Source organism: Schistocerca nitens, chromosome 10, assembly GCF_023898315.1.
Source record: "Schistocerca nitens isolate TAMUIC-IGC-003100 chromosome 10, iqSchNite1.1, whole genome shotgun sequence".
NCBI lineage: Eukaryota > Metazoa > Arthropoda > Insecta > Orthoptera > Acrididae > Schistocerca > Schistocerca nitens.
This window is the reverse complement of record NC_064623.1, coordinates 67,353,016-67,378,595: the sequence shown is the minus strand read 5'-3', so window position 1 is coordinate 67,378,595 and position 25,580 is coordinate 67,353,016. Positions and strand designations below refer to the sequence as shown.

The window sequence follows — 25,580 nt, the reverse complement described above, 5'->3', positions numbered from 1 at the left end:
GGCAACTTGGATCAATGGCTCCGCGGGGACTGCGCCGAAGTCGAACCCTACCATCAGCTCTTACCATCTCCAATCGGGAGTCATCTGGCCAGGCCATGGTTTTCCAGTCGTCTAGGGTCCAAACGATGTCGTCACAAGCCCAGCAGACGCGATTCCGTGTCGTTACCAAAGGTCCTCGCTTCGGTCGTCTGCTCTCAAGGCCCATTAACGCTAAATTTCGCCGCACTTTCCAAAGACCAGTATCACACTATCACGTTTCTTCGTCAAAGTTGATACTTCAAGTATTTATATCAAAGAAATATGATAGTGCGATAGGGAACTTTGTCAAACCTCGTCTTTCGTCAAAGAAATATGATCATATCTAGGGCTTCTGTTCACTGCACTGCGAAATGTAACCGCTTGGAGCGCTGGCAACGCTACAGCTATTTGAGGTCTCTATAGTGTGTTTGTAAACATGGGTTCAGAGTTGGTGTGTTTCTTCCCCTTTTTTTAGTAACCTTTTCTCGACTGGGTGGGGGGTGAGCAAGGGGCTCAATGCATGTTATTAATCGTGTGTGGATGGGCAAGTGGAACAGCAAAAAAATGGTTCAAAAGGGCTCTGAGCACTATGCGACTCAACTTCTGAGGTCATCAGTCGCCTAGAACTTAGAACTACTTAAACCTCACTAACCTAAGGACATCACACACACCCATGCCCGAGGCAGGATTCGAACCTGCGACCGTAGCGGTCGCTCGGTTCCTGACTGTAGCGCCTAGAACCGCACGGCCACTCCGGCCGGCAAGTGGAGTAGCAGCCCACAATCACAGCTACAGCCATCCATCTCTAGATGCAGAAACATCCAGGCAGCTTTTCAGTAAGCCGTAATAGAGGCTTAACACTCCAAAATAATTAAAAAAAAATTCTTAGCTTTCCATGGTACTTTGCCTATTCTTCAGCTCTGGATGCCACAAGTTAAAAAGCGTTTCATCTGTTTCGTACTTTTTATTAATTTTGTTGTTGTTATTGCAGTAATTCTGTTAATAAAATTATGCAAAAATAAAAATAGTTTTTATTGCCCATATAGTGTACTAAACATTTATTTACCTTCAGATATTACCCCTTTCATTCCTTTGCTTTATAAATCGCCTCGCGCGTGTCGGGATTTATTTTGGTTAGAAACTAGAGTAGCTCTCTCCTGTATCCAGAAATCATAATGTCAGAGTTGTCTGATTTCTGTATATATACCGTTTCTCAAGTGAGTATTCTTTTTTGTAATACGAGAATCCACTGTCCTGAGCAAATACTGAAATCAATTCTCATCCGCCGGCAGTTGCGGCCGAGCGGTTCTAGGCGCTACAGTCTGGAACCGCACGACCGCTACGGTCGCAGGTTCGAATCCTGCCTCGGGCATGGATGTGTGTGATGTCCTTAGGTTAGTTAGGTTTAAGTAGTTCTTAGTTGAAACTTCCTGACAGATTAAAACTGTGTGCCGGACCGAGACTCGAACTCGGGACCTTTGCCTTTCGCGGGCAAGTGCTCTACCAACTGAGCTATCCGAGCACGACTCACGCCCCGTCCTCACAGCTGCCAGTACCTCGTCTCCTACATTCCAAGCCTTGTCTCCGCAATATCCTTTCTTTCAGGAGTGCTAGTTCTGCAAGGTTCGCAGGAGAGCTTCTGCAAAGTTTGGAAGGTAGGAGACGAGGTACTGGCAGAAGTGAAGCTGTGAGAACGGGGCGTGAGTCGTGCTCGGATAGCTCAGTTGGTAGAGCACTTGCCCGCGAAAGGCAAAGGTCCCGAGTTCGAGTCTCGGTCGGACACACAGTTTTAATCTGCCAGGAAGTTTCATATCACCGCACACTCCGCTGCAGAGTGAAATTCTCATTCTAGTTCTTAGTTCTAGGGGACTGATGACCTCAGATGATAAGTCCCATAGTGCTCAGAGCCATTTGAACCATTTTTTGAACTCTCATCAACTGGCAAGTAATTTACGCAAGACGTGACGTCCTCCTTGTGCAGCTCACGTGACAAATTTTCCTGACTGCTTTTATAATCTCTACGTAAAACCCATGGCTTCACCCAAGTATGTTTCCTTTTTTTACCGCCACTTTCCTTCCAAACACATACACATTGTAATTGTGGCACAAGCAACTGCATCACATAACGTGTTACTGTACGCCATCTTGAAATTTGACGAAAATATGACGACAGTGTAATATCCCTTTTAGCACCAAATCAAAGATCTTTGTCAAAGAAATTCAGCGAATATTTGATCGCATTTCTTTGTCGGAGAAATTTGTACGTCCCAGATTATTTCTGCGGTAATTTTACAGTGTTGCTTGTCTGGTAGCACTGACAACTCTGTGCAAATGACGATGCTCTCGATCGTTAAGTGAAGGCCATCGGCCGTGTCGTTGCCCGCGGTGAGGGGTGATGCCCGAAATTTGGTACTCATTACACTATAGATCGCGGAATATTGAATTCCCTAAAGATTTCGGAAATGGGATGCCCCATGCCTCTAGCTCCAATTACCATTCTGCGTTCAAAGTCTGTTAATTCCAATCGTGCGGCCATAATCTCGTCGAAACCTTTTTCCACTTGGATCACCTGAGTCCAGATCAGAGCTCCGTCAATGCACTTCCCTTTTATGCTTTGTGTTCGCGATGCTACTGCCGTCTGTATATCGGCATATCACTAACCCATGACTTTTGCCACCTCACTATAGAAACGATTGGCAGCATTTTCGATACGGGGAAGACTGTTAAGACTTTAAAGAAAATAAGCTTCATTTCCAAATATCACGTGTTCCATTACAGAAAACCTTGCTCCATTCCAAGGTACAAGATGGTGCTCGACTGATAAAATATGCCTGTACAGTCTACACGATATGTACCAGTTTTAAAAATATAGAGAATGTTACTCATCAAAAAGTCAACAATTAACGATATTCTCAAGATAGCTTTAAGGTACTATCAAATGGTCCAAATGGCTCTGAGCGCTGTGGGACTTAACATCTCAGGTCATCAGTCCCCTTGAACTTACAACTACTTAAACCTAACTAACCGAAGGACATCACACACATCCATGCCCGAGGCAGGATTCGAACCTGCGACCGTAGCGGTCGCGCGCTTTCGGACTGAAGCGCCTAGAACCGCTCGGCCACGCCGGCCGGCCAATGTACTATCCAGTGATTAAATAAGTAGAACTGTTAATACACTACTGGCCATTAAAATTTCTACATCAAGAAGAAATGCAGATGATAAACGGGTATTCATTGGACAAAAATATTATACTAGTACTGACATGTGATTACATTTTCACGCAATTTGGGTACTTACCTCCTGAGAAATCAGTACCCAGAACAACCACCTCCGGCCATAATAACGGCCTCGATATGCCTGGGCATTGAGTCAAACAGAGCTTGGATGGCGTTTACCGGTACAGCTGCCCATGCAGCTTCAACACGATACCACAGTTCATCAAGAGTAGTGACTGGCATATTGTGACGAGCCAGTTGCTCGACCACCATTGACCAGACGTTTTCAATTGGTGAGAGATGAGAATGTGCTGGCCACGGCAGCAGTCGAACATTTTCTGTATCCAGAGAGGCCCGTACAGGACTTGAAACATGCGGTCGTGCATTATCGTGCTGAAATGTAGGGTTTCGGAGGGATCGAATGAAGGGTAGAGCTACGGGTCGTAACACATCTGAAATGTAACGTCCACTGTTCCAAGTGCCGTCAATGCGAACAAGAGGTGAGCGAGACGTGTAACCGATGGCACCCCACACTGTCACGCCGGGTGATACGCCAGTATGACTATGACGAATACAGGCTTCTAATGTGCGTTCACCGCGATGTCGCCAAACACGGAAGCGACCATCATGATGCTGTAAACAGAACCTGGATTCATCCGAAAAATGACGTTTTGCCATTCGTGCACCCAGGTTCGTCGTCGAGTATACCATCGCAGACGCTCCTGTCTGTGATGTAGCGTCAAGGGTAACCGCAGCCGTGGTCTCCGAGCTGATAGTCCATGCTGCTGCAAACGTAGTCGAACTGTTCGTGCAGATGGTTGTCGTCTTGCAAACGTCCCCATCTGTTGACTCAGGGATCGAAACGTGGCTGCACGATCCGTTACAGCCATGCTGATAAGATGCCTGTCATCTCGACTTAGTGATACGAGGCCGTTGGGATCCAGCACGGCGATCCGTATTACCCTCCTGAACCCACCCATTCCATATTCTGCTAACAGTCATTGGATCTAGAACAACGCGAGCAGCAATGTCGCGATACGATAAATCGCAATAGCGATAGGCTACAATCCGACCTTTATCAAAGTCGGAAACGCGATGGTACGCATTTCTCCTCCTTACACGAGGCATCATAACAATGTTTCACCAGGCAACGCCGGTCAACTGCTGTTTGTGTATGAGAAATCGGTTGGAAGCTTTCCTCATGTCAGCATGTTGTAGGTGTCGCCACCGGCGCCAACCTTGTGTGAATGCTCTGAAAAGCTAATCATTAGCATATGACAGCATGTTCTTCCTGTCGGTTAAATTTCGCGTCTGTAGCACGTCATCTTCGTGGTGTAGCAATTTTAATGGCCAGTAGTGTACTTACAGACGCTGCAGGAAACATAACGTCAACTCTTACAACAACAAAGACAGTAGGAAATGCTGGAAAACTGCTCTCTAGTGTGGAGTCTTTCATGGGATTCTAAAATCGGTAACCAGATTGAAACACCGAGCAGGAAACATCATGTGTTCCTGGGTAAACTGTTCAGGTATGACACAGTCTCCCCTATAAACTTACAAGGCGGCCCTCGTAGTTTCGGTCTGTTTGCTTCTCTCCCTGCGAAATCGAGAAGCACATAGGCGCGAGCCGTGTCCGCTAGCTGCTAGTGTTTTGAGTCGGCCGGCGGAAATGACGCAGGTGTGCTCGTGTGTGTGTGTGTGTGTGTGTGTGTGTGTACGTAGTGTGGGCCAGCTCCGGCAGTAACACAATATGGCCCGCGGCCGGCGCGCCGAACAAATATTTCGTGTTTAATTGCCTCTGGCCGACCCTGCCGGCTCGGAAGCCGCTAGGCGTAAACCAACACTCTTTGCCCGGAGGGGGAGGGAAGGGGAGAGAAGAGGCGATTGTTTTCCGAGGCCTGGAATCTATTTCCAGAAGGAGCGCATCACACGGCAGCAGGGGCTGTGCGCCGTCGCGCCAGATTTATGATTCGAATAGCACCTCATTAAAGTGAAAAATATCATCTCGGCGCGCGCTGTAAACACACTCGGGCGTAAACTGGGCCCCCCGTGTGCGCGGGGCGCTGGAGAGCGTTTCAAACAGCGGCCCGGCTGCGGTGTTTATTATCGCTGACCGCGGCCGTCATTAGCGCTCCCTAAACACTCGCTGCCAGACGTAAACCCGGGGCGCGCGCATGCGCACACGGCGCGCCGCTTCCTGCCCGCATTGTCCGCCGCACCTGCTGCTGCATCCACATCCACATCTACATCTACTTTAAGGGCCCTACACACGCAACAGCCAACCGACCGGCTAACCGATCGACAAATTGGACGTGTGTAGCGCTCTTGGCCAACCGACCGACCAACTTTTCACATCGGGCGTTTAGTTGGGTATGAGCACCCGACAGATGACCCCGCCCCCACTATTTCACCTTATCCACACCACCATTCCAGCCTACCAACTCCCTGACTGATGTTCGTCTGCTGTCTGTGAGCGGGAAATATACTCGCACAGTAGTGAAATGGCAAACAAGATGGTTCCCGAGGGTGATCATCTTAAAATGACATACACTACTGGCCATTAAAATTCCTACACCACGAACATGACGTGCTACAGACGCGAAATTTAACCGACAGGAAGAACATGCTGTCATATGCTAATGATTAGCTTTTCAGAGCATTCACACAAGGTTGGCGCCTGTGGCGACACCTACAACTTCCTGACATGAGGAAAGTTTCCAACCGATTTCTCATACACAAACAGCAGTTGACCGGCGTTGCCTGGTGAAACGTTGTTGTGATACCTCGTGTAAGGAGGAGAAATGCGTACCATCACGTTGCCGACTTTGATAAAGGTCGGATTGTAGCCTACCGCGATTGCGGTTTATCGTATCGCGACATTGCTGCTCGCGTTATTCTAGATCCAATGACTGTTAGCAGAATATGGAATGGGTGGGTTCAGGAGGGTAATACGGATCGCCGTGCTGGATCCCAACGGCCTCGTATCACTAAGTCGAGATGACAGGCATCTTATCAGCATGGCTGTAACGGATCGTGCAGCCACGTTTCGATCCCTGAGTCAACAGATGGGGACGTTTGCAAGACAACAACCATCTGCACGAACAGTTCGACTACGTTTGCAGCAGCATGGACTATCAGCTCGGAGACCACGGCTGCGGTTACCCTTGACGCTACATCACAGACAGGAGCGTCTGCGATGGTATACTCGACGACGAACCTGGGTGCACGAATGGCAAAACGTCATTTTTCGGATAAATCCAGGTTCTGTTTACAGCATCATGATGGTCGCTTCCGTGTTTGGCGACATCGCGGTGAACGCAGATTGGATGCCTGTATTCGTCATAGTCATACTGGCGTATCACCCGGCGTGATAGTATGGAGTGCCATCGGTTACACGTCTCGCTCACCTCTTGTTCGCATTGACGGCACTTGGAACAGTGGACGTTACATTTCAAATGTGTTACGACTCGTAGCTCTACCCTTCATTCGATCCCTCCGAAACCCTACATTTCAGCACGATAATGCACGACCGCATGTTTCAAGTCCTGTACGGGCCTCTCTGGATGCAGAAAATGTTCGACTGCTGCCGTGGCCAGCACATTCTCCAGATTTCTCACCAATTGAAAACGTCTGGTCAATGCTGGCCGAGCAACTGGCTCGTCACAATATGCCAGTCACTACTCTTGATGAACTGTGGTATCGTGTTGAAGCTGCATGTGCAGCTGTACCTGTAAATGCCATCCAAGCTCTGTTTGACTCAATGCCCAGGCGTATCAAGGCCGTTATTACGGCCAGAGGTGGTTGTTCTGGGTACTGATTTCTCAGGATCTATGCACCCAAATTGCGTGAAAATGTAATCACATGTCACTTCTAGTATAATACATTTGTCCAATGAATATCCGTTTACCATCTGCATTTCTTCTTGATGTAGCAATTTTAATGGCCAGTAGTGTAAATGTTGGAAATGTACAGAGACAGCAGATGCCTTTGCTATATTAATTGTGAGGAGTATAGTAAGACGGAAGCAAGACAAGCAGCAATGACTTTCTTGTTGCGAATCTAAAGAGCTCAATTCAGACTCAACACCTCAGATCTTGAGGCCTAAATTAGATGGTAAGCGAACAACATATAAAAGAGGATTGAAGGTACGTGCCGGCCGGTTTGGCCGAGCGGTTCTAGGCGCTTCAGTCTGGAACCGCGCGACCACTGTGGTCGCAGGTTCGAATCCTGCCTCGGGCATGGAATTGTGTGATGTCTTTCGGTTAGTTAGGTTTAAGTAGTTGTAAGTTCTAGGGGACTGATGACCTCAGATGTTAAGTCCCATAGTGCTCAGAGCCAGTAGAAGGTACGTACTTTCCTACAGCAGGAACATAGTACGGCAGTCTGGTTACAATGAATAGCACAGAATACTGTCGTAAATGTCTGATACATACACTATGTGATCAAAACTATCCGGGCCCCGAAAAACATACGTGTTTCATATTAGGTGCAATGTGCTGCCACCTACTGGCAGGTACTCCATATCAGCGACCTAAGTAGTCACTAGACATAGTGAGAGAGCAGACTGGGGCGCTCCGCGGAACTCACGGACTTCGAACGTGGTCAGGTATTGGGTGTCACTTCTGTCGCACGTCTGTACGCGAGATTTCCACACTCCTAAACATCCCTAGGTCCACTGTTTCCTATGTGATAGTTAAGTGGAAACGTGAAGGGACACGCACAGCACGAAAGCTACACGCCAACTTCGTCTGTTGACTGACAGAGACGGCTGAAGACGGTCGGAATGTGTAATAGGCAGACATCTATCCACACCATTACTCAGGAATTCCAAACTGCATAAGGATACACTGCAAGTACTATGACAGTTAGCCGGGAGGTGAAGAAACTTGGATTTTATGGTCGTGCGGCTACTCATAAGCCACACATCAAGCCGGTAAATGCCAAACGACGCCCCACTTGGGAGCGTAAATATTGGACGATTGAACAGTGGAAAAACGTTGTGTGGAGTGACGAATCACGGTACACAATGTGGCGATCATATGGCAGGGTTTGCGTATCGCGAATGCCCAGTGAACGTCATCTGCTAGCGTGTCTGTTGCCGACAGTAAAATTCGGAGGCGGTGGTGTTATGGAGAAGTTTTTTTGCATGGCACTACCACAGCACAGGCCTACATTGATGTTTTAAGCACCTTCTTGCTTCCCAATGTTGAAGAGTGAGTCGGGGATGGCGATTGCATCTTTCAACACGACCGAGCGTCTGTTCATAATGTACGGTCTGTGGCACAGTAACATCCCTATAGTGGACTGGCCTGCACACAGAGTTCTGACCTGAATCCTATGGAACACCTTTGGAATGTGTTGGAACTCCGATTTCGTGCCAGGCCTCACCGACCGACATCGATACCTCTCCTGGGTGCAGCAGTCCGTGAAGAATGGGCTGCCATTCCCCAAGAAGCCTTCCGGCAACTGATTGAACATGCCAGGGAGAGTTGAAGCTGTCATGAAGGCTAAGGCTGGGCCAACACCATATTGAATTCCAGCATTACCGATGGAGGGCGCCACGAACTTGTAAATCATTTTTAGCCAGGTGCCCGGATACTTTTGATACATAGTGTATTACGACTTTGTTTCATTACATTCAGCAGCTCCGAAAAGGATGCTTCAGCCATCTTGAAATAACTGCGAAAATCATCCGCTTCCAGCAGCTCCTTCAGTAAAAGAGAGTGGGTGAATGTCCTCCTTCGCACAAGCCACTTGCTTGCCCACAGCTTTCTCCCGGTCTTCTTGGCGTTGTAACCTCCAAAACAGCCAAGGAAATTCCCAGTTTTTGCTTCGACGGCATCGTCAAACCTACTACACAGTGCGAGCAGATCGTCATACGCTCGCTTGTCTTTCTCACACGATTCTAAGCACATTGTCCGCTAAGAGCAAGTGAGGCGTTGAGATTCAAAACGGGACTGTCATCATTTTTGGGGTATGTGAGTTACTATTTTAGTTGTCATTTTCACACAACTCCGCATCTGTTGGTTCTAAAATGGAATTTGTTGAGTGGTTTTTTTCCCCTATCTAAACCAGTGTTGAAATTTCATTTCGTGCACAAAGAGGACTTGTCACACATTGCGCGAAAGAACTCGATGCGTGATGGCAGCACTGTAGCGGGATGCAGTAAACAGCTGTGAGATTTCGAAACGGGTTCGGTGATGGAATGGTCAGACAAGTTGGAGACGTTTTACGTTAATTTAGAAGGAAGAAACGACGACTTCAGTTGTGGGTGAGAAATGCTATAAAACAAAAGAAGCTTATAGATTTGGAGCATACTAACTGGAAAGGAATCATTGTTCCTGAAAGGCAAACTGGTGCAGATTGCAGATAAATAGTCATATAACATTCATTTTTTGTATCTTCTGTACGTTATACACTAAGAGGAAACATTGCAGCCGGCCGAAGTGGCCGTGCGGTTCTGGGCGCTGCAGTCTGGAACCGAGCGACCGCTACGGTCGCAGGTTCGAATCCTGCCTCGGGCATGGATGTGTGTGATGTCCTTAGGTTAGTTAGGTTTAATTAGTTCTAAGTTCTAGGCGACTGATGACCTCAGAAGTTAAGTCGCATAGTGCTCAGAGCCATTTGAACCATTTTTTTTAAACATTGCAAGACCAAAAATAATTAATGTACAGTAATGACATTTTGCGAATGCATTTGTCTAGGTAATATATGTTATTAACACTGCAAGATCACTGGTTAATGTAAGTGCAAGATACGCTATTGCGGATGTGAAATGCTGGTACATTAATAACCGGTATAGTTGCCAGAATGTTGAACGCTGAATCTGCAAGTGATGATTGAAGAGAGAAATTTGTTAAAAATAAATATGTAAAGGTTTATTTTATTTCTTTCGAATTACCGCCACCAGCCACAAACTTTGCCAACTATTGTATTACTTATTTATTTAGCGACATGTTTCGAGGGTTAAACCTCATCTTCAGGCTAAAAGGCATTACAAAAACAACTTTATAGTAAGGTCCTACTGATGTTACATACTCTTTTCGTAAATGCTTTGGTCATCCTGTGGAAGAAGAGAAAACTTAGTACGAGGCGATGTCACTTTGGAAGGCGGACTGATGTTTGCACGAAAATGTTTTGTAACAGTCACCCACTTTGTGATTCTGGCGTGGCAGTCTCGTTGTGATGCGTTGCGATGTTCCCATTTCCGTGGTTCACTTGGTCACTGTTCACAAATTCTCACTAACATAGCAGCAACTTGGAAACACGATCACAAGCAGTTCTGTAGTGCAGTGTACAAGATGGCGGTCGAAATACAGCTGGTTTCGATTTGACTATCGATTTGTCGTTCTATGTGGTGTCAGATGTTTACATGCCTTCTGCACGTCTTGTTATCGCATTACAGATGTAGGTTGACGAAATACATTACCAATTGAGCACCTGTTAACAGTATTATTGAACACATCATGATATAAACTATCTATTTTACATATATTCTCAGCAATTGCTGGGGCTAGAGTCAAACGACTATCATGTTATGTATCTTTTATTCTAGGAGTACTGTAGTGAAATTGGAAAAGAAATGTGAATTTTTGAAGTCTCTCATTTCATTCAGGATCTTGTTATTCCCCATGTGGCCATGGATGAATATTTCCATTTCTTCCAAGATGTCCATTTTCCAGATCTTTTCTAAATTATGTAGTACTTTAAGATCGTTGTCTGTTGTAACACTGTGTCCTGTTTCATTTTTTGCAATATTCCCTCGAAACATGTCGCTGAATAAATAAGTAATACAGTAGTTGACAAATTTTGTGACTGGTAGCGCTAATTAAAAAAACCTTTACACATTTCTTGAGACAGTCACAGCCGAAAAATAGTCAAAATGGCTTCAAATTCTGTTAAAAATAAGTCTGCGGATACCATGGACTGTGTGTTGGTCCCTGTTTCGACTGCACAAGAGTTGGGATTCTGCCTACACGTCGGTCACGGTGCCTGAAGGTGGCGTAGTGAAACGCCGTAACTGGTAGCAAAAATAATACAAAAGTGGAAACTAAGATGGCTCAAGATGTGTTTATTAGACATTTTAACTCGCCCAGGCACTAAAACGGGTATTGACTTCCATTATATTGTCTATTTTCATGTGTATTTTTTAATTATGAATGTTTATACAAATAAAAGGAATGTGTTTGAACATGTTGAAAAGATTAAGAAGAGAATTTTGCTTGAAAATTTATATTTTTTTAGGTACACAATATTTGTGATAAAAAGGTGTTATGTCAGTAATTTTCTATTCCCGTTTTTTATTATTTGCTTTTATTCTATGATTACACATTTTGGTATAAGACTGTATTCTTCCTGACGAGCGTATGGGAGTAATCGTAAGCATTTGGAATAATGCTGTTCACAATGACACAGTTTTTTCAACACATCTCCCAACACCACTGTTGAGTGACATGTCCCCCTCTTAACCTCAACACCTCAATTAATTCCAGTGCAATTGTCAACTTCATGATCAACTGCCTGTCTCTTCGTTTAACATTTCGAAACTAAATAAATCATTGTACGAAATTCGAAAAATTTCCACCGAAAAACAGAAGCCGCTGTGAGTTTACTTTTCGCGAATGTTAGGACGTCCATTGCTGCGTATGAAATGTAGCTAAATTATTGAATTTTTCTTCGAACTTTCGAGGAGAGCTACATCTGCCCCAAATCTCGACAAAATTTGTCGTACTGAGGGCACTGACTTCCGACTACGTGTGCGAAGAATAGGGTGACACGTTGCTAGGTTTGAGATACGAAAACAAGTATTTTTAAAAGAGGACAGTGTTTTGCAACACAGTCAAATTACCAAACTATTACCTTTTGTCATATATAACTAAACAGAGATTTCTTCAGCAGCCTAATGTAATCTTTTAAGAGCCATCAATATCTGATGAAATGAGATTAGTGTGGTTCTGGAGAAATGTAAGTGAAGAAAATACACGTTTATTTTTATACCGAAAATAGGTATTTTCATAAGCCATGTCCTCATTTGGTGTTTAGTAATGCAGTTCCTCGATTCCGCGGTACTTACAACTGTATTAACGCGTTCCTGAACTGAAGTTGTCTAAACTACTCTGTGGTTCGGCAGAAAAAGCGCCAAGAAAGATGTAGGTCTTACACGAAACCGCCACTGATGACGCCTCCCTAAAAGAAAAAAAGGAGGGCAACAAGTTGTAAGAAAATAGATCTCGCCTTCTCTAGTAATTTCTGTGGAATCGTGCACTCATGGTGTATAATGAACGGATGACACTGAAACCTACCAAACGATTTTCTGTGTACACTTCATCCATTTCAGACGTACCAGCGCATGCTGAAGATTAATGCCTCCCAATTTTTTATGTGGAAACTCTTAAATCTTCTTTAATAAAACTAACATTACTAACATTCTACATCTTCATTCTTAATATCTGCATGTGTGTGCAACATGTAGTATGTATCACGGCAGTGTGCAATGTAAATATGTCGGTGCACGAGAAACAGCATGCTGTATTTCGAATTTGAAGCCTCCATCCATTCATTCACACATGGAGTAGCCTCTCCGTCAGCATAAAAATGCCAGACACACAGAAGCTGTGCGACGTCTCCAACAATCTGACGAGTTGGGTTCATTGTCACCGATCATACTCCACACTGTCTCAACTTGGGTTCACTGTTACCGATCATGCTCCATTCTGTCTCGACTTGGGTTCACTGTCACCGATCATACTCCACACTGTCTCAACTTGGGTTCGCTGTCACCAATCATGATCTATACTGTCTCGACTTGGGTTCACTGTCACCAATCATGATCCATATTGTCACAACTTGGCGTCACTGTCACCGGTCATGCTCCGCACTGTCTCGACTTGGGTTCACTGTCACCGATCATGATCCATACTCTCTCGACTTGGGTCCACTGTCACCGATCATACTCCACACTGTCTCAACTTGGGTTCACTGTTACCGATCATGCTCCATACTGTCTCGACTTGGGTTCACTGTTACCAATCATACTCCACACTGTCTCAACTTGGGTTCACTGTCACCAATCATGCTCCATACTGTCTTGACTTGGGTTCACTGTCACTGATCATGCCCCATACTGTCTCGACTTGGGTTCACTGTCACCGATCATACTCCACACTGTCTCAACTTGGGTTCACTGTCACCAATCATGATCTATACTGTCTCGACTTGGGTTCACTGTCACCAATCATGATCCATATTGTCACAACTTGGCGTCACTGTCACCGGTCATGCTCCACACTGTCTCGACTTGGGTTCACTGTTACCGATCATGCTCCATACTGTCTCGACTTGGGTTCACTGTCACCGATCATACTCCACACTGTCTCAACTTGGGTTCACTGTCACCAATCATGCTCCATACTGTCTCGACTTGGGTTCACTGTCACTGATCATGCTCCATACTGTCTCGACTTGGGTTCACTGTCACCGATCATACTCCACACTGTCTCAACTTGGGTTCACTGTCACCAATCATGATCCATACTGTCTCGACTTGGGTTCACTGTCACCGATCATGCTCCATATTGTTTCAACCTGGGTTCACTGTCACCAATCATACTCCATACTGTATTGACTTGGGTTCACTGTCACCAATCATGCTCCATACTGTCTCAACTTGGGTTCACTGTCACCAATCATGCCCCATCCTGTCTCAACTTGGGTTCACTGTCACCAATCATACTCCATACTGTATCGACTTGGGTTTACTGTCACCCATCATGCTCCATATTGTCTCGACTTGGGTTCACTGTCACCAATCATGCTCCATACTGTCTCCACTTCGGTTCACTGTCACCGATCATGCTCCATTTGTTTCAACCTGAGTTCACTGTCATCGAACATACTCCACACTGTCTCAACTTGGGTTCACTGTCACCCATCATCCTCCATACTGTCTCGACTTGGGTTCACTGTCACCCATCATGCTCCATATTGTCTCGACTTGGGGTCACTGTCACCGATCATGCTCCACACTGTCTCGACTTGGGTTCACTGTCACCAATCATGCTCCATACTGTCTCGACTTGGGTTCACTGTCACCAATCATGCTCCATATTGTCTCGACTTGGGTTCACGGTCACCGATCATGCTCCACACTGTCTCGACTTGGGTTCACTGTCACCGATCATGCTCCACACTGTCTCGACTTGGGTTCACTGTCACCGATCATGCTCCACACTGTCTCGACTTGGGTTCACTGTCACCGATCATGCTCCATACTGTCTCGACTTGGACCTATACGATTTTAATCTGTTTCCAAAGCTTAAGGAACACCTTCGAGGACTCCACTTTGATAGTGATGAAGCTATGCAAACAGAGGCGAGGTTGTGGCTCCAACAACAAACTCAGTCAGTCTGTAGCGACGGTATCAACTAACTGATCTCTTGATGGTAGAAATCTGTTTGTCGCCAGAGTAAGTACTTGTATGTTGATAAATAAATATGTTGACATGAATAGCAAAGACGCAAAATGTTAACAACGTTTATTTTGTTTAAAAAGCTTTAAGAGTTTTCACGTGTCAAATTCGTAAACATTACTTTTTAGCACGTCCTCATACGAAAAAGATCACACGTCCTACTGTGTAGCATAGGAACGTTTTGTTCCTACCCGTATAGAAAAGGAAAGACAAAAGTGTTTCACCTCAGGTGTCTTTCAGTTAGTCAAATGTATTGAGAATCCACTTCCACGCTGAGGGGTAGTCAGCTGGACTCAGCAAGTCGTCAGAGAAAACAGCTTCACAGCTACGAAATATACTGTCTCAACGAGCTGAGAGGTTGGAGGCAAGCACAAGCATATTTATACATGTTGTAAAAACAGTAGATTCCATTCAAGAGCCCCTTGTGAAAACAGATGATATCTTTAACACACTAAAAGTTCAGGAATTCACTCAGAAGGGGAAGGAACATAACTAGCCACTGGTCGCTACTTGTGTAAAGTATACTGACAATAAACCTTGACTAGTGCTGATCAACTGAAACCGACAATTACGGTAGTCACACTGAAGCGCCAAAGAAACTGGTATAGGCATCCGTATTCAAATACAGAGATATGTAAACAGGCAGAATACGGCGCTGCGGTCGACAACGCCTATAAAAGACAAAAACCGTCTGGCGCTGTCGTTAGATCGGTAACTGCTGCTACAATGGCAGGTTATCAAGATTTAAGTGAGCTTGAACGTTGTGTTATAATTGACGCACAAGCGATATAACACAGCACATCCGAGGTAGCGATGAAATGCGGATTTTTGCGACAACCATTTCACGAATGTACCATGAATGTCAAGAATCCGGTAAAACATCAAATCTCCGACATCGCTGCGGCCGGAAAAAGATCCTGCAAGAACGGCACCAACGTCGACTGAAAAGAATGCTCCCTTTTCAGATGTACTGTTACACAATTTTTCATTTTTCTGACCCTGTTTCTTTGTTTATTTTGTATTAATTAAGCAAAAAAATTATTACAAGCCACAACTGCAATGATTCTTTTCTAAGTGGTGGAAAAAAATATTGGAGTAACTGTGACTTTGTTTCATTCTTTTTTTGTAGCAAGTCGTAAGGTTTCAACAAAAAATAAAGAAAAGTGGTTATCGTCGCTACTCTAGATCACAGGGTTCCAGGTTCGATTCCCGGCTGTGTAGCAGATTGCGTTCGCTCGGGGACTTTGTGTTCATATTGTCCTAATCATATGACCTCATCTTCATCACAAAGGCACGCAAGTCGTCGAAGTGGCGTCAAATAGAAAGACTTGCAGCAGGCGACCGAACAACCCCAGGTCGCCCTGCAACAGTGCCACACCATCATTTCATTTGCTGATGCGTGACTCTACGTTTTGTGTTGCTAATACATGACCCCACCCATGCAAAGGGAAGACCTTCGGTGCCTAATGTCATACCATTTTAATTCCCATAGCACAATTGTCTTATCTGTTGTAGTCGTAGCGGTCTTCAGTCCAAAAATAGGTTTGATGCAGCTCTCCATGCTACTCTATCCTGTAAAAGTCTCTTCATCTCCAAGTAACTACCGCAACCTACATCCCTCTGAATATGCTTACTCTATTCATCTCTTCATATCTCTCTACGCTTTTCAGCCCGCCCACGTTTCTCTCAAGTACTAAATCGGTGATCCCTTGATGTCTCAGAATGTGTCCTGTCAACCGATTCTTTCTTCGAGTCGAGGCTGTGTCAAAAATTTCTTTTCTCCCCAATTTATTTCGTTACCTCCGCCTTAGTTACGTGATTTATCCATCTAATCCGCAGCATTCTTCTGTAGCACTACATTTCAAAAGCTTCTATTCTCTTATTGCCTAAACTTCATCGTCCTTGTTCCACTTCCATACATGGCTACAATCCATATAAATCCTTCCCGCAAATACTTCCTAACACTGAAATCTATACTCGATGTTAACAAATCTGTGTTGTTCAGAAACACTTTTCTTGCAATTCCCACTCTACATTTTGTGTCCACTCTGCTTTGGCCATCACGACTTATTCTGCGGCCAAAATAGCAAAACTCATCTACCACTTTAAGTGTCTCCTTTCCTAATCTAATTCCCTCGTCATCACCTGATTTAATTCAACTGCAATCCATAATCCTCGTTTTCCTTTTGTTGATGTTCAGTTTACATAATCCTTTCAAGACACTGTCCATTCTGTTCAACTGCTCTTCCAACTCGTTTGCTGTCTCTGACAGAATTACAGTGTCACTGCTGAACATCAAAGTTTTTATTTCTTCTCGCTGGACTTCAGTTCCTGCTACAATTTTTCTTTGGTTTCCTTTATTGCTTGTCCTATGTACATCTTCAGTAGCATCCATTCTCAACCACTCCTTTCCTTTCATGCCTCTGTCGACTCATAACTATAGTCTTGTTTCTGTACAAGTTGTAAATAGTCTTTCGCTCCGTGTATTTTACCGCTGCTACCCTTAGAATTTCAAAAAGAATATTGCAGTCAACATTGTCAAAAGCTTTATCTATGTCTACAAATGCTATAAAGGTAGATATGACTTTCTTTGCCTTGTATTCTGAGATAAGTGGTAAGGTTAGTATTGCCTCGCATGTTACTACATTTCTGTACAATCCAAACTGATCTTCTCTGACGTTGCCTTCTGCCACGTATTCCATTCTTCAATAAATAATTCTTGTTAGTATTTTGCAACGATAACGAACTGTTAGTTCGGTAATATTCACACCTGCCAGCACCTGCTTTCTTTGGAATTTAAATTATTATATTCTTCTTGAAGTCTGAAGGTATTTCGCCTGTATGATACATCCTGCTCATTAGATGGAAGTGTTTTGTCATGGCTGGCTCTCCGAGGGCTATCAGTAATTTTAACGGGATTTCGTTTACTCACAGGGTCTGGTTTCGATTTAGGTCTTTCAGTACTCTGTCAAATTCTTGTCGCATTATCAAATCTCCCAGCTCATCTACATGTAAGTCCTCTTCCATTTCTATAACATTGCCTTCAGCAACATCTCCCTTGTATAGTCCCTCTACATACTTGTTGCACCTTCCCCTTCTTTGGTTGGGACTGGTTTTCCATTTGAGCAAACAATGGTCGAAATGGCTCTAAACACTGAGACTTAACATCTGAGGTCATCGGTCCCCTAGACTTAGAACTACTTGAACCTAACTAACCTGACATCACATACATCCATGCCCGAGGCAGGATTCGAACCTGCGACCGTAGCAGCGCCTCAGTTCCGGACTGAAGCGCCTAGAACCGCTCGGCCACAGCGGCCGGCCCATTTGAGGAATTTATGTTCATACAGGTGGTTCTGTGTTCTCCAGAGGCCGCCTTAATTTTCCTATAGGCTGTATTTACCTTCCTGCTGGTGATATATGCTCCAAATGCCCCAAACTCTCCGTCAATTTTCGTGGAACTTGCAATTTTTTCATGGAACATAGTTTCATAATTTCGATGACACGCTGAAGAATTTGGCGGTGGTGCTTGTAGTGAACTTTTGAATCTTTACTGGAGCTGGTGCTCTGCGTTGAATAAAACTCTCTCTTCCGATTACAAGATAGGAGGGAGGATGGGAAAGTAACGCACAACAATTTTTTGTTCCTTGGTGTTTCAGCTGCAATGTTGAAATTCCACGACGATATAGTTTGAAGTTTACAGTGCAGAGGATATTTTTGTTTCTAATTGCAGTTCCAGTGAGAGAAGCCTGAACTACGAAACAAACACGACGCGTATATTACTGTCGTGCAACTTGTGAAGAGCAGCGAAGTGTAGTTCGATATTTGTGGGTCAAAGGGCATAAACCAAGTGAAATTCACAGCGACATGCGTGGCGTGTACGGGGACGTCTGTATGGACCGTAGCAATGTCTTCAGATGGTGTGCATCCTGCCTAGAGGGCCGTGTGAACCTCACTGATTGGCCACGCTCCGAGAGGCCGGTAACAGCTGCAACCCCTCAGATTGTCGGAGCCACTGAGGCAGTTATTTTAAGGACCGGTGAGTGCAACTGCGAACCTTATCGCAGCAGTTCAGCACTTCCTACGGGGCGGTGTACCATACTGTTTACGACGCGCTGAAATTTCGTAAAGTTTGTGTTCGTTGGATGCCCAAGAACCTGACAGCCACCCAGAATGGCCAGCGAATGACAACAGGCTCGGATAATTTAACACGTTACGCCGCAGAAGGGCACGGCTTTGTGAAAGGAATCGTCAGTACACGCCTGAAACCGAGCAGGCCTCTATGGAGTAGAAACATGCTGGTTTCCGATATGAAAAAAAATCAGTGAGCCAATCTTCTAGGAAAGTGCTCGTGGCAGTTTTGTGTGTTACTGGCGGACTTCGCCGAACATCCGACCACTTTGCTACTTATTGCAGCTCCCAGTGGACGTGTCTCCTGCAACGCTGTCTTCAGCGTTGTCTGGACCGTCTCTATTCGTGGAGTTTTAACACTTTAAATGTTCGGATAGTAAGTTGCCGTCTCTTTAATCTAAGAATAGATGATCAATGCAGCTATCCGCTATCTCTGTGTAATTTCTTGTCTGTATAGACGTGTATCTGTTGTCTTTAAGATCCCTTCACCTTCACACATAAGTCTATACAGTAAAGTAAGGCCCTCCCAGTTGTTGGCTGATCAGTGATAAGACAGGCGAAAAATTAGACTAATGGAGGATTATTAGTATTATCTCTATTTTCATTCGCTCTCTCTCTTTCTCTCCTTTATCTATGTACAGTTTTTAATATAATACACTCCTGGAAATTGAAATATGAACACCGTGAATTCATTGTCCCAGGAAGGGGAAACTTTATTGACACATTCCTGGGGTCAGATACATCACATGATCACACTGACAGAACCACAGGCACATAGACACAGGCAACAGAGCATGCACAATGTCGGCACTAGTACAGTGTATATCCACCTTTCGGAGCAATGCAGGCTGCTATTCTCCCATGGAGACGATCGTAGAGATGCTGGATGTAGTCCTGTGGAACGGCTTGCCATGCCATTTCCACCTGGCGCCTCAGTTGGACCAGCGTTCGTGCTGGACGTGCAGACCGCGTGAGACGACGCTTCATCCAGTCCCAAACATGCTCAATGGGGGACAGATCCGGAGATCTTGCTGGCCAGGGTAGTTGACTTACACCTTCTAGAGCACGTTGGGTGGCACGGGATACATGCGGACGTGCATTGTCCTGTTGGAACAGCAAGTTCCCTTGCCGGTCTAGGAATGGTAGAACTATGGGTTCGATGACGGTTTGGATGTACCGTGCACTATTCAGTGTCCCCTCGACGATCACCAGTGGTGTATGGCCAGTGTAGGAGATCGCTCCCCACACCATGATGCCGGGTGTTGGCCCTGTGTGCCTCGGTCGTATGCAGTCCTGATTGTGGCGCTCACCTGCACGGCGCCAAACACGCATACGACCATCATTGGCACCGAGGCAGAAGCGACTCTCATCGCTGAAGACGACACGTCTCCATTCGTCCCTCCATTCACGCGTGTCGCGACACTACTGGAGGCGGGCTGCACGATGTTGGGGCGTGAGCGGAAGACGGCCTAACGGTGTGCGGGACCGTAGCCCAGCTTCATGGAGACGGTTGCGAATGGTCCTCGCCGATACCCCAGGAGCAACAGTGTCCCTAATTTGCTGGGAAGTGGCGGTGCGGTCCCCTACGGCACTGCGTAGGATCCTACGGTCTTGGCGTGCATCCGTGCGTCGCTGCGGTCCGGTCCCAGGTCGACGGGCACGTGCACCTTCCGCCGACCACTGGCGACAACATCGATGTACTGTGGAGACCTCACGCCCCACGTGTTGAGCAATTCGGCGGTACGTCCACCCGGCCTCCCGCATGCCCACTATACGCCCTCGCTCAAAGTCCGTCAACTGCACATACGGTTCACGTCCACGCTGTCGCGGCATGCTACCAGTGTTAAAGACTGCGATGGAGCTCCGTATGCCACGGCAAACTGGCTGACACTGACGGCGGCGGTGCACAAATGCTGCGCAGCTAGCGCCATTCGACGGCCAACACCGCGGTTCCTGGTGTGTCCGCTGTGCCGTGCGTGTGATCATTGCTTGTACAGCCCTCTCGCAGTGTCCGGAGCAAGTATGGTGGGTCTGACACACCGGTGTCAATGTGTTCTTTTTTCCATTTCCAGGAGTGTATTTCATTACGTGATAAAAAGTATCAGCGAAATAGAATCTTTGGTGGAGTCCTTCGTCTTGATAACCAGCGGCTGGCTTGCTGTAAGAGAGCTTTACATTTATTATTACTGTTAAACACTGCATTCAGTCGGGAGAATCAATCGTTTAGACTATTTGTTCCTTTTACGAAAGATTGCGAATTCCAGATGTGTACGAAGCCTTTTTGGACGATTTTACACAGACTCAGTGATTGCAGGCTCTCTTCGACACAGCTGAAACTTCCCCACTAATTACAGGGCCAACGTGATCAACAAATGATTCAGAAAAAAACTCATTCGTTCCTTCACTCCAGAACAAAAAAGTCACAAACCTTATTTATGGAGGAAATCGTGTATTAATTCCATCTCCATTACATGTCCAGATCTCCGGTGATTCCACGCCTTAATTATTTTCCTTTTACAATCTCAAAAATGGTTCAAATGGCTCTGAGCACTATGGGACTTAACATCTGTGGTCATCAGTTCCCTAGAACTTAGAACTACTTAAACCTAACTAACCTAAGGACATCACACACATCCATGCCCGAGGCAGGATTCGAACCTGCGACTGTAGCGGTCACGCGGTTCCAGACTGAAGCGCCAGAACCGCACGGCCACATCGGCCGGCTTTTACAATCTCTTTCTCTTCAAAACAAACCGCCAACGGCACAAATGTTAATTGGCTCGCTTTAGCGAGAAGAAAAGCAGAATATGTATCTCTCAGTAACACGTCAATCCCTCAACAGATACTCCAGAAGCTGTCCTAGTTACCACTCTAACAACCATGGAGAATGCATATTTGCATCTCTGTTATTTCAAAGAATAAACGCACTAGAAAATACTTTGGCGTCGACGAGCTGTCGCCGCATATATTACGAGAAAATCAGATCAGATAACTTTTCTAAAGTGAATGAATGTGGATGGTTTGATTGAAAATGATTAATTGGTGCGTGGTAGAGGGTATTTGCTGTGGGGACATTACAGAATGCCACGAATGATTTCCGCATTTCTGCTGCCAAATCCGTATGCGTCAACTTCTGACGGTACAAATCGTTTCTTCCACCGTCCTTGCGACTGGGCCAAAATGCTCTCCCGTTCGTGGATGTAACGAAGTTTTTAGGGCTTACATTCGATAGGAAACTCAGTTGGCCTCCCCACGTGTCCTACCTGGCTTCACGCTGCACCCGGTCCCTCAATGTCCTTCGTGTATTGAGTGGTAACTCTTGTTGGGGAGCTGACCGGACTGTCCCCCTCCGCCTCTATCGATCTCTTGTCCGCTCCAACTTGGATTCTGGATTCATTGTCTGCTCCTCTGCACGGCCGTCAATCTTACGCCGTCTAAATACAATACACCATTTGGGGATCCGTCTCGCCACTGGTGCCTTCCGTACTAGCCCTGTTGAGAGTCTATACGCAGAAGCCAGTGAACTACACCATTGTCATACCGGCGCGACATCCTGCTCAGTAGGTGTGCGTGTCGGCTTTCTTCCATGCGAGACCACCCAACCTTTGACCCTTTTTTTGATGACATTCTTGACCGCCAATACGAGATGTACGTTTCTTCTCTGCGGCCTGTCGGCGTCCGCTTTCGTCACCTGCTTCAGCAGCTGCAGTTCACACTTCCTGCCACTTCCTGCCACTTTCCGAATGGGGGATAGCCCTTCACCACCTTGGCTTCGGACACAGGTTTGTGTTCATTTTGACCTCAGCTCGTTTCCCAAGGATTCGACTCCCGAGCTGATCTATCGCTGCAAATTTCTCGAACTTCGCTCACAACTTGCTGATAGTAAATTTTTTGTACACTGGTGGTTCCAAGTCCGCCCTAAGTGTTGGCTGTGCTTGTGTCGTCGGGGATGATAAGTTTCAATGCCGGCTTCTCGACCAGTGCACAATTTTTACTGCAGAGCTTTTTGCCATCTATCAGGCTGTTCGCTACGTCTGCAGGCACCAGCTGACTCGCTGTGTGATCTGTTCTGACTCCCTCAGTGCCCTTCCGAGTCTGGATGATCCAGATTCAATCCACCCCAACGTTCGACGGATCCAGGACTGCCTCCATTTGTTCCCAGAGGGGGGAGCCCAAGTAATGTTCATGTGGGTTACTGGCCATGTTGGTGTGCCTGGGAATGACGCTGCTGATGCTGCAGCCAGGGCCACAGTCCATCTCAGTCAGCCCGTCTCTTACTCTGTTCCCTCACAAGACATTCGTACTTTCCTCTATCGACATATCACGTCACTTTCGCATGACCATTGGTGCTCCATTCATGGGAACAAACTTAGAGAACATCTCCCAACGGCCTGGTCGACTTCTTCCCAGCCGTCTCGCCATGAGGAAGTAATGTCAGCTCAGTTACAACTAGGGCACTGCCGCTTTAGTCACCGCCACTTGAGTGGCGACCCTGCACCCAGCTGTCCTTTCTGTAGCCAGCCATTAACGGTCAGACATTTCCTGATCCTCTGCCCCTATTTTAGCCACTTACATCTCAGGGTCGGGCTGCCACCCCATTTTAGCGGATGACATGCGAGCTGTGGCTCGTGTTTTATGTTGAAGCAGTAATACGTCTTGTACACGTCTTTTAGGTACTCTTCCGTAAGATACTCTTTTCTTTAAATTTGTTTTTTCTTCCTTTCTGTATTGGGCCTCGAAACGGTTTTTTACCCTCGCGGTCCCAGCATTCTATGGTTCTATACTGGACGCTTATGACCTTAGATATTTTGTGCCCTAACCCCCCTCAAAAAAAAAAAAAAAAAACATCGAATATCCTTTTCTCTGTCAGCGCTCAGACCGGCGGCAGTGCAGTGCAAGTCCTTGAAATGTGAAGACGCAGTCTGAGCAATCTTCGGAGCAGGTTCCCCTGTGGCGTCTGGCTCAAACAATTGCGGTATCAGGTGAGCGGTAGGCTGCATTGGCGGTCGGCATAGATTGTTGAGAGCCTGATGAATAACGTGGCCGATAGATGCCTAATCGGAGGGGCACACATGGGGAGAGCGGCAGTGGTGGGGGTTCCGGGCTGGTGCTGTAGGGGAAATGCTGAGCGCTGGAGGGGAAGTGCCGTTCTAAACTGAAACCTGCGCTCATATTTTTTGTAAATATTACCTGAAGTCCAACCACTCTGACACTTGGCTGGTGACCATTCAAAAAGGTCTACTGTTACCTCTGCTTTGGTTAGAATCTAAGAAGAATTCCACTGAAAATGCAACAAATGCAGCGATTTATTTTCTCCTGGCTTGTTAACCATTTGTAACTTTCAGGGAAGCGTCATGAGTGGTGAATTTGAATAAGACTTACACATCTCTCTTGTTGGTATGTTAAAATTCCCTTCTTTTGCCAAAACAAAGCGAAGTTTACACAATGTCACTTCACATTGTTGTGCAGATGCAATTGAGAGAGAACTCTGAAAAAGTGGTTATGAAGCTTATTATGTGAAGAACTAAGAACAAGTCAGTGAGAAAGCACATTCTCACTACAAAAATAAAGGTGTAATATCATCACCAAAGTTGTTCCAAAACCCACAGCATTACTCATATTAACAGCTGCTGATGGCCTTTAAAAATTACATTATTTTATCGGAAAAGTCAGCATTTAATGGAATAACACAGTAGCTAATGAAGTTTTGCATAATAATCATATGGCAAAATGCTCTCCTCTTTGCGTGCTGTCATTTGCCAAAATCTCATTCCGATATCACAATATGAGGAATGTTGTGGATATTTCATTCTGGCTTTATTGCTGGCTTGCGGGATCGCAAATGAGTGTGCTAAAACAGATCTATTTTCTCAAGACTGGTGACAGAGGCATCCACCCAAGTCTAAAGCAAAATTAAATATGTCAGCTAAATTTCATACCCAACGACATTTCATGTAATATGGACCACAAGCAAAATCATAGTAAAACCTATTTTTTGCTGCAAACTTTTTCGATTTTCTGGAAGGGTCTTACTTAAATGCAGATACCACAATAATTTTGATCATTAACGAAATGGTGGGCACATCATCATGAAGTTGACATTTAAAGCTACAGTGAAGAGCCAAAGAATCAGGTACACCTGCCTCATACTGCGTATGGGCCCAGCGAACACGTAGACGTGCCGCAACACACCGTGCCGTGGACTCGACTAATGTCTGAAGTAGTGATGGAGGGAATTGACCCATGAATCCTGCAGGGCTGTCCATAAATCCGTAAGAGTAAAAGGGGTACAGATCTCTTCTGAACAGCACGTTGCAAGGCATCCCACACACGCTAAATAATGTTCACGTCTGGAGAATTTAGAGGCCAGCAGAAGTGGTTACACTCAGAAGTGTGTTCCTGGAGCCACTCTGTAGCTATTCTGGACGTGTGGGATGTTGCATTGTCCTGCTGGAATTGCCCAAGTTCCTTCGGAATGCACAATTAACATGAATGGATGCAGGTGATCAGACAGGATGCTTACGTACGTGCCACCTGTCAGAGTCGTACCTACACATATCAAGAGGCCCTATATCACTCCACCTGTACACGCCCCACACCGTTACAGAGCCTCCAGCAGCTTGAACAGTCCCCTGATGACACGCAGGACCCATGGATTCACGAGGTTGTCTCCATGCCCGTACACGTTCATCTGCTCAATACAATTTGAAACGAGACGCATCCGATCAGGCAACATGTTTGCAGTC

General features: G+C 45.8%; 1 non-coding gene across 1 annotated transcript; it reads right to left on the bottom strand.

Moving 5' to 3' along the window:
- Positions 1 to 1,466: 1,466 nt before the first annotated feature.
- On the bottom strand, positions 1,467 to 1,541 carry Trnas-cga (transfer RNA serine (anticodon CGA)). The gene has a single exon. It is a non-coding gene; the product is annotated as a tRNA-Ser (tRNA).
- Positions 1,542 to 25,580: the final 24,039 nt, after the last annotated feature.